Consider the following 11,255-nt stretch of genomic DNA (forward strand, 5'->3'; position numbering starts at 1 on the left):
CCCGTGGTCAGTGACTTGTCTTCCTTGCTGCCATTTCTTTTAGTTTCTTTTAACTGAGATAGAGATAGAGATAGAGATCACTAGTGGAATTGATTTGATGTACATCTGTAGCGTTGATTTGTTGGCAACATGTGGCTTTTTTAACCCTTGTCCATTATGTATGTTCAGTCCGTGAAGTCTCATGTCATATGGATCTTCTACCAGCCATATGCCTCAATTACGCGACTTGTGCATGTGCACGTGTGCTCAGAACACACACGGGATGAACAAACATGAAACACGGAAAACCACATAATCACCTTGTTAATTACACGCTCATAAACCGAGTGTATCAAAGCTGCACCACATCGTATAATCAGAACAGCATGACGTGTCCAAAACATAAAACAAATATTTAATAAGTTACATGAATGAGAGTTATTTTGCAATGTGGCAGATTATTTAGCTGCTTACAAAACATTAAAGAGCTATAGCAATAAACACAGCAATGGGCCGAGTGGACACACATGACAAATATTTTACTGGCTGTGTAAGAGAATAATCTATAAAAATGATTTAGTCTTTATTTTATTTTTTTTTTATTTTGTGCACAAAAAGTATTCTCGTAGCTTCATATAATTACAGTTGAACCACTGATGTCACATGGACTATTTTAACGATGTCCTTACCTTCTGGGCCTTGAATGTGGAAGTTACGTTGCTGTCTATGGAGGGTCAGAAAGCTCTTGGATTTCATTAAAAATATCTTAAATTGTGTTCCGAAGATAATCGTTAAATGTCTTACAAGATTGGAACGACGTGAGGGTAAGTAATTAATGACAGAATTATCATTTTTAGGTGAACTATCACTTTAACACACTGAAGTTGCTCTAGATAAAGGTAATGATCATTTGTGTGGCATGTAAATTGTATTCACTGTTACATGCCAACTGTCAATGTTCAAATTACATAAAGAACTATATTATCACTAGATATATATATATATATAGACATTTACAATACAACAAAAAAAAATAAAAATATATATATTAAAATAATAAAAATATATATATATACAATCTAGTCACAAATTAATAATTTATATATATATATATACCTAGTTTTTGTTTCTATTTTCCCCCTTGAGTCAATATTTACAAAACCTCAGACACGGCACCTTAATTAGAATCTAGTCATAAATTACTATTGTAATATATAAATATGTATCAGCTGCATCATTTGTGATGCTTTATTTTAGTGTTGTTCATTTTAGGTTTTCCATCCACTAAACCTCCCCCTGAGCCAATATCCACAAAACCCCAGACACTGCACCTTAATTAGATGCAAGTCATAAATTACCATTGCCGTGGCGAGCAGACTGGATTCTCTGGGTCTGTGACACTGGAATGATGTCACATATGGTTCTGATGAGAACGTATTGATGTTATCTAACAACTCCTATGCTGATGTAACTCTTAGTCTAATATTGTGCTCATCTTATCTCTAAGATTTAATACACAGGTTAGCTTTCAGCTTGTACAGTTTGTGCTGTTTTAATTTTCAATTCAATTACATTAAAGAGCTGAAGGCAGCTTGGGAGGGATGCAATTATTTCAGTTATAACTAACTGTCTAAATGATAATTGTCTAGAATGTCACAATGGAAATTCCCACTGGAAGCTCGCAGTTTTAATTTTAGCACCCAATAATTTTTTATACCATTTTTAGTGAGATAACAGTTAAAAAATAGAGAGAAGTGCATATGTGCTTCAATTTATACAACCCAAACTGTTTGTTACCTTCTCAACGACTGTAAAAATCAATAAAATGCTGTTATACATTAAGTATTGCTGACTTTTTTAGCATACTATTCTTTTGGGGTTGAAGGGGGCACTTGTACTGCCCTGCTATTGCAATTCAAAGATCAGTCTTAACCCTTGATGAGCCCACAAAACTCATCACCCGAGATGGTCTGTAATCATGAGCGTGCTGCCTGTACAGGCCACATGGGCTAAACACAGAGCTCCAACCCACAGACATAATGAAAGTGCTTTAACTGAGATACCAGCCTCAATGAAAAACAGAAGGGTTTCAGAGCAGGATCTACATCAGGCTCGGGTGCCACGGCCTGATTTTAGACTTGTTTGAATAGCGTACTGCTTGACAAGCCAATTTGATGCATTAAGAATTAGCAAAGTTTTAGTTTTACAAATATCAAAAGTTTAAATAAAACTGAAAAGATGAATGTGTTATAGTGGTGTAAAAGACGTATTTATGACCAGGACATCCCTGCAAAAATAAAAATAAAAAAACAAAAACAATTATTAATTATTAAATAATAGTAAAAATAAAAGTACATCAATTTATCATTATAAAAATAAAGTAATGTATAAGTAGTAAAAAGAATATGTATTATTATTATTTTATTTATAAATGTATTATTTACTGATAAATAAATACATTTATTAATTTATTATAAAATAAAGTAATAATTATTAAAAGTTAAAGGTGTTACTTTGCTATAGGCAACTAAGCATATAAATACATTTATTTATTAATGTATTTACTAATAAATAATCAATGCATTAATTATAAAAATAAAGTAATAAATATATATTAAAATAATAAATGTATTATTTTGTTTTAGACAACCAAATGTATAAATACACTTATTTATAAACATATTTACTGATAAATAACCAATACATTTAATATAAAAATAAAGTAGTAAATAATTAAAAATGATAAATACATTATTTTGTTATAGCTACCAACATTTATTTATACGTGTTATTAAATGATAAATATTCAATGCATTTATTATCATAAAATAAAGATATACATAGTTATGAAAAATAATAAATGTAATTTTGTTATAGATCGATTTCTAAATACATTTGTAAAGGTTTTATTTACTCTACTATACTTAAATACACTTCTTATTTATTATAAAGTAATAATTTAAAAATAACAATAAATGTTATATAGGTCTATTTTGTTATAAATTACTACATATACCAATAAATTTATTTATAAATGTATTATTAACTGATAACCAATTAATATTAATAAATAATTACAATAATACAATTTCAATTATGCTAGTTTAGGACAGCACACAGATGGATTGCTGACACCTCAAAGTCTTTGCTTGTTATTGCTCTTTTTTTCGCCGACAAGCTAATCCCGGTGGAATTCCTGTCAGTGTCCTAGCTTGATAAAAGTTGATTTAAGTGACCGGAGAGGGAAATCCCGGTGAGTTACCGACATAATTCATAACCAGAGTCGACGTTCACCCTGTGACATCGAGTGAGAGGTCAGGACTGTATCGAAGAGACCAAATGGATGCAGAAAAAGAAAACACTCGAAAAGCAGACGTTGATGTTATCTCTTGCAATAACCATCAAGTGAAGAAAACAATGGAGAGAAAACGCAGAACACTTGGAGGGAATAAGGGCGTAATATTGTGAGCCTTTTCAGGCAGATGGAGCTGCCTGCCAATAGTATTGAACTTTACAACTTAAGGGTCACTGATGACGAACGTTGCGTTGCCCTGTGGGACTCCAAACACACGACTCAATGTTTATGTTCCAGTTTCATACCACAATATTGCTGAAATTGTGATATGATAATGCACATGTGAGAAACCGTTCAGTGAAACTTTATTTTACATTGGCAGGCAAGTTATCGTTCTTCGATTTATGGCAAACAAGCAATAATCAAACAACAGCGTATGACTCAAATTGTTTTTAATTTACTATCGGCACTAATTCAATAAAACAAGGACAACCGCCACATGTTCTCAAATCTTTCACAGATCTAGAGGAGCTTGAGGCGGACAGAACTTGATTTAACACTTTAGTCAGCTGCGCTATGTTGATTTTGCCACTGTCTGGTATATAATCTAAAAGGTTTTCCTGAGCCATGTCTTGTTGAAGGGCTATAGGTTGTTGGTATTAAATACAAGTCACCCAAAAATTCTAATTCAGTCACTACCTAACTAACCGCTGCAACCATCTTGAGGTAAGAATTCGAGATCTTTTCCACAAACTGTTAAGCTCTGAAAATAACCAAGAAAACAACAACAACAAAAACACAATTCATATGACTTGTGCACTTTAAGTTGTCCTAAGTTTTACAATCCCTTGACGAACAGACAGACTGTTAAAGTTGTTAAAGGAATAGGAATCTAGAATCTAAATCCAGTAGAATCTAAATATTCAAATTCAGTCAGTTTATTCCCTGTTAACTTACCAATGCAAACAAATAATTTATTTAGTGAGTCAAGAACCAGATCAATAAACAAATCGTACTTTTGAATGAATCGTTGATCTCATTCAAATCGATTCATTCACAAATTGATTCATTCACAAATTGAACTGATTCAAAACAAATTTGACTTTTTTTCCACAAATGTGAGTTCAACTTACTGTTCAAATTTATCAGTGAATAATGACTTAAAGGGATAGTTCACCCAAAAATGAAAATTTGATGTTTATCTGCTTACCCCCAGGCCATCCAAGATGTAAGTGACTTTGTTTCTTCACTAGAACACAAATTATGATTTTTAGCTTCAGGCGTTGCAGTCTCTCAGCCGTACAATGCTTGGTAATGGTCACAGAATCTATGAGAGTAAGAAAAACATGCACAGAAAAATCCAAATTAAACCCTGCGGCTTGTGACAATACATTGATGTGTAAAGACACAAAATGAAACTGAACAGTATTTATATAAAAAAAAAATTACCTCTGATTTACACAATGTCCGAACTGTTAGAACTCTTGTGAACGTGCTTCACAGCAGCCTGAATCCTCTTCTTCTTGAGGCTTTATGGCAGATCGCAGACTTATAAGTGCATTACTGCCACCTATCTCACAAGTGGACCATTGACACTCCTAACTGAGACTGTTGATAGAGTGTCAATGGTCCACTTGAGAGATAGGTGGCGGTAATGCACTTATAAATCTGCGATCCGCCATAAAGCAATAAAGCATGAAGAAGAAGACGCCTCACGTGCCTGCTGCTGTGAAGCACGTTCACAAGAGTTCTAACAGTTCGGACATTGCGTAAATCAGAGTTTAAAAAAAAATGATATAAATACTGTTCAGTTTCTTGCCTGCAACGGCTGGAGTTAAAAATCATAATTTGTGTTCTACTGAAGAAACAAAGTCACCTACATCTTGGATGCCCTGGAGGTAAGCAGATAAACATCAAATTTTCATTTTTGGGTGAACTATCCCTTTAAATGACTGTCTGTTTCTCACACAACTATACACAAAGTCCTTTTAAGACAAGTCATGTCACTCAGCAGCCATCTTTGAAACGCCTCTCGGGCATGCAAATGCAACTCCTATCTCTTTGAATGGGGAAACATCAAATTCTCCAAAACGGTTCACTAAGCTTACGATTAAATTTCTTTTTTGAAAAGACCAAAGAAATCTGACAACAACGGTGTCATAAATGTTGTTACTTTTGCTGAAATTGCGTTATTAAAGTCTTATTTTTCAGGCTAGATCAGCCAGTGCGCAGTCCTAAGAGCACGTCTCAGAATGCTGACTGTTTCTATAGCAACCGGGACTTCTAACGGCAGCGGCAGTGATGCAATGACTTTACCGATTAGCGACTGGCTCTTTCATTCAGAAGGCGGGGTTTCCTGTGATTGAGCGGCCATATTGAGCATAGCTTTTTTTCACATTCAAAACAATACGAGTGACATGTCTTGGGTATTCTATAGTCTTTGCTATACATCTTCAAAAGATTTGAAACATAACACACAAATCATATGGACTATGTCTATGTTTTTTTGGAGCTCAACATCATTCTGAGAAAAGCACAAGAAATACATTTATACAAGTTTTGAATGACATGAAGGTGAGTTAATAATGACAGCATTCTAATTTTTCCGTTAACTATAAATTGGGAGTTTGCAGCTCTGCATGCCTTGTATTTACACCAATGATGACCAACTGTATAGTACCCAATATATTAGAAAATGCATAAGTGTATAATGAAAACACAAAATATAATCATCTTGCATGTGCATTTTCTGACCCATCTCTCATTTTCCCCATAAAAGCTTTGTACTGGGTTGGGGGCTGGATTGTGGTACAGGGCCAAATTACAAACCTTCCTCCATCATCTAGTTGAGGCTCCTAAATTCTACCTACCAATTATGGCTACAAACCCCCTGAACGCTAAACCATCCTATTTTACCCTTTTTAATGTTCTAGTCTCGCAACCCCTCCAGGAAGCCGGATTGTTTGATGGCTCAGCAGACAGTCATTTTAGAGGATCCTTTGGGTAGGAGGAAACAGCAATTTAGACCTATTGTCTAGACACATATGAGGAGAAATGTCTAGTTTAAAATCATCTTTCAGAAATGTATGCAATAACTGATGTAATTCAACAAACATGAGAATAAAATGAAGTCGTTTCCATAGCATTAGCGTACACATATGCCCTTAATTGTTCTCAAACACACATATTTTATAAGCAAATGAGAGCCAGATATCCTTAAGCCTATAAGGGAATGGCTAACTGTCAACACGCAATCCTCCACACTACAACGCTAATAAAACCTAATGGCAAACTTTCGTTGTTATTGTTACACAGCAAACGCTGCACACTTGATCTGTTATAACCTTGCCCACATGCTTTCCTCTAACAGCTGGTTTGTTCTCGCTGTGACAAATCCATGCGCACATGGCCCATTGTTTGAGCCTGGGCCGGACATCAGGTTCACCTCCACCGCTGGTCTCCAGATCCCAATGCAGATAACGCTAACAACTTGGCTCGAAAGTAAAGCCTGAAACTCAGTACAGCTGTTCCCTCCCAGCTCTTACCAGCAGATCTTGCTAAGATGTCCTCAAGTATGATTACAAGATGATACAGAATAAGAGCCCTGTGTGTCTTTAAAAAAATCTCCAGACTTGGCTTACATAGTTAGTCTGGATGCTGTATCTACTAGACTAATTAGCCTACTAGCGAGCACAAGAATGTAGATAATACTGTATAAATCTGGACATGCTTGCTTCGAAAAACGGAAAGTCCCATGTTTACCCTTGATAAAAAATGAACCCAGGCCCACTGAAAAAAAATTGCTTCTTGCATATTTCATGATACTTTTTAAAATGAAATGTCCAGTGGGTGGTGATAAAAATGCAGTCTGTGTTTAATCTAAAATAGATGAACATGAATCTGGCAACTGGTCTTTAAGTTTTGCAGTTTGGAAATGAAATGTTAACATTAAAAAAAAGTTAACCATGTTTAAAAACAGTGAAGCACCTACACTGAACTATAACCTACACCTAACCAACAGAAAACGTGAGATGAAAACAGAACACATTTGCTGAAGCAACCATGCCATTTTAACTTGCTTCTAGAAGACCTTGCTGTTTTATTGTGACTCGTGCAGTGCTTTACCAGGTGGGCTACCAAGCAAGTTTACTACACTATACATATGGAGCTGGTTGTGAGTTAGTTTACAAATCATGCTCTATGGTAAGTCATAAATTGTCATAATTTAAGTGAAAAGGAATCAAAGTTTTCAGTCTTTTGCTGTCCCTTTAGTATTCATTTTGGAGGACACTGCAGCAAATAATATTTTGTAGGTATGTTTTTCAAGTTTTGCTAAATTGGAGGTAGAGGCATGCATTTCCCGTTCTCCAGGTAGACAAACGTGGTGTGATGGTCATAACTAGTTTTTGAACTGGTTGGAGTAAAATAAGTAATTGGTCAAAAATATCATAAATCATAATATATATAATAAGAAGGCCCTAAAATCCCCTTTACAACCATTAAACTAGACAAGCCTGACCAGCTTGGCAGAAGATCATCTAACTTCCATCGGATTCGATATTCATATTAACTAGTTAACACCACAAAATGTTTCATTTCAGTATATTTTAAAGGTATACAAGTTGCCTTGGTTCTGACACTTCCAGCTATTGTCTCTGCTAATGACATGTTTGGATTTTAACCACATGATGAATAGCCTGTGCTGAGCTCCATCTGGGCCTTGTTTCATTTTGGCTTGATTGCTGATAGAATGATTGTTGCTTTGGGCTCCGAGGAGGTGCCATACAACGCTAATTTCTTATTTACATATGTTTTGGATCCAAATCTATCCTTCCACTGCAATTTACATTTGTGTCCAAAAGCATTAGCTAGCCAGCCGTGGCCAAGCCAAGATCTAATACATAACAAAGGAATCATGAGCATATCTTGGATAAATCTGTGGATTATGCATAACGCACATAATTTTTCCCCAGTAAAAATATTTTCTGTATGGGAAAATCGGTTAGCACATTCTTAGCTGTGCAACAGTAAAGGGGTTTGCTGTGGTCAGAAAGAATCCAAACTTAAATATGTAAGGATGAATTGGGGGAAAATGACCAACAAGTGCCTTTCCTTCCAGCTTACCATGGAGAGCTATTTCAGGAGCTGAGGTCAGCAGCCCGCATTCAGTTGATGTCGCCTCCTGCGTTCTGAAGTGGCGTATTTAGCAGTGCTGGAATGTGGTTGAGGAAGTGGCTCGGAGCTACTGTCTGCCAGGCTCTTCTCTGGACTCAAAATAAGGACAGGACACAATGAATGGGAAAGTGCTACTGTCCAGACACAAAGGGGTCAAAATTAGAACGTTTTTGTGTGAATTCAGCTGGTTTATCTTCTACACATGCTATTGCTAACAAACTGCATCTCCTTCTACTATGATGTAGTATAATGTATAACCATTTCGAGGAATTTAGTTTTAGCACTCCGTATTAAAGGAATGGTATACTAAAAAAAAGAAAACATTTTGTGATTTGCTCACCTTCACGTCAATCCAAAATAATATTGTGTTGTGATATCTGTGAAAAAGGAAGAAATAAATGAAATTTAAAGCTATTTATAGCTATAGCTTTTTCCCATACAACAGTTGTGAAGACTAAAATCTGCAACTAAATACTAAATGTTATGGCTTTAAATGGGAGAGCTTTGACGTCATAAATTAAATGTAACGGGCAAAGGTATCTGCAAAATACTAAAATGTGACCCTGGACAACCAAAAATGCAAACTATAGATTTAAAATTATAGCAAAAATTATATGTGACCCTGGACCACAAAACCAGTCTTAATTGGCACCGATATATTTGTAGCAATAGCCAACAATACATTGTATGGGGTCAAAATTACTGATTTTCTTTTATGCCAAAAATCATTAGTATATTAAATAAAGATCGTGTTCCATGAAGATATTTTGTAAATTTCCTTAAACTTTCAATAAAATTAAAATTAAGGAAATTTTAATTCCTTAAAATTAAATATCCAACATTGAAAACTAAAATTGTGTGAACTGTTCCTTTAAAGCGGTTGAAGTTACACCTGACACTTTGAACTTGTGAAAATATTCCCCAAGGAGCAGCACTGAAGAAATCTCAGGAGTCAGCACCCAGTGTTTGCCTGTCTGATCCTGGCATTATGATTGTTTGAGCAGAACTTTGTCAAGCAGACGTTTCCCCCAGGTATTGTGTGGTTATCTAATCTCTGCAGCTCACTTCGGTATGGTGTTTGTGGTCAATGCGGCAGTAGCGCACATGCACAGATAGCCGTGTTTCTTCACAAGGGAGACAGGATGAAGAGCTTTTGGCTTATGCCTTGTCTGATACTTCAGAGTAATGAGGGGATTACGATGAGACACGTTTAGTTTCCCAACTCCAGGTTGCCCACACATAAGACAATAGCATTAATTCCCAATAAATTTTAAGTAATAATGAAAAAGAAACATTAGAAATAACATTCAAATAAAAACACTAAACACTCTAGCCTAAATTGGGACTTTCCTAGTGTGGTCCAAACAAAATAAATGAGCTTGAAACAAATGAATGAGTTAAAGAAGCTAAAGTAGTTTGCTTACTTCTTAATTTAGACTGGATTGTAGTTTACTGCAGCAAACTTAGCTTATAAACTTAGCATAACATTTATGATGCTATAACACTAGCACATTCGCATCGCATGAGGCCTTGGATGTTTACAAAAGAATTTCATTGCTATAATTGGCATAAAATATTTTGTTTCTTTTTGTTTCTTTACCTTTGAGGTAACTGTACAAAGTCAACAACTTTTGCAGGTATCAGCTTTCATTGTTTTTGTTAGCATATATAATTTTGGCTAGGTGATGTAACCCAGCCCTGCAGAAAATATTAGTCTGTTTTAGAAACCAAAAAATGTAATAAAATACTAATTACGAACACACTGGTATTTCTCATGGCCCCTTGTTTGCTTTTGACATGACACAGTTACTTACGTATTGAGGACATCGAGTACCTTTTGGCTCTCTATAGGTGTGTTTGCATGCTTGGGAGTCCTGCTGTTTATTATTCTCTGACGCTGTTGCCTAGCAACCCATTTTTTTAGGGAATTCCTTGCGTGTGAGCACACCTGGTTTTATGACGCAAGCGGGCAGTCATTCCTTAGAGAGAGCAGTGCAGTGGTATTGACTGATGTGGGACCGTTGGATGCCAGCCACAAACATATATAAGTAATAAGCATAGAGGCTTGAGTTTATGGAGTGCAGGGTTGGTGAAAAGATTTTAAACAGACACTATTTTAATACTTCATCCACGACGTAGATGTGTGCGACTCTACAAGGTACCAGTATTGTAAGGGAAAATGTCAAAGACTTTGCTTCAGTCTGAATTAGGACTTTAGCCTGGAGCTCTTTGCTGGGAAATATCCCTGCATGTCCCAAGCTTGCGGCGCCCTTGGGCTTCAGACTGATGCATGTTTACTTACTGGTATCGTGACAGTGATACGATGGCTCTATGATCATAAACTGCATTCGATGTGTCATAGTAATGACGCATTCTCAGACACAGTCAATTCAGGGAATGTTTCAGTCATTGACCGTTTCACCTCAGATGACTGCAACAGATGTGCACCTGCGAAAAGAAAATACTTCAAGAGAAGCAATCAGTAAATAAGATTTTATATATTTTAATATAATTTGATCATTTCAGAGTGCATTTTATGCCTGAAACACACTGTATGCAAATATGTGATGACAAATGCTTTTACCTATGCAAGCTTGATTTTATCTGTCATTGAGTAATGTGTCAACATTTCAAAAAGCAATGTTGCTACTTGTACTATTAAGTCAACTAGTTATAGCAACAGTTTGAAGCAAATATAGCAATCACCCAGAACACCATAGCAATGCTTTAGTAAACATTAAGTACACCCTGGTAAAAACCATTCAGAATACACTAGCAAACACCAGGAAAACCCTTAGGCCCCGTT

The 11,255-nt window shown here is 35.6% G+C and overlaps 1 long non-coding RNA gene across 1 annotated transcript; it reads right to left on the reverse strand.

Moving 5' to 3' along the window:
* Nucleotides 1-8,272: 8,272 nt before the first annotated feature.
* Nucleotides 8,273-10,922, reverse strand: LOC122141432. Its single transcript, XR_006157820.1, has 3 exons — nucleotides 10,752-10,922; nucleotides 8,790-8,826; nucleotides 8,273-8,538 (listed from the first exon to the last, which is right to left on the reverse strand). It is a non-coding gene; the product is annotated as an uncharacterized LOC122141432 (long non-coding RNA).
* Between the last annotated feature and the right edge of the window lie 333 nt (nucleotides 10,923-11,255).

Source organism: Cyprinus carpio, chromosome B22 (genome assembly GCF_018340385.1).
Source record: "Cyprinus carpio isolate SPL01 chromosome B22, ASM1834038v1, whole genome shotgun sequence".
NCBI lineage: Eukaryota > Metazoa > Chordata > Actinopteri > Cypriniformes > Cyprinidae > Cyprinus > Cyprinus carpio.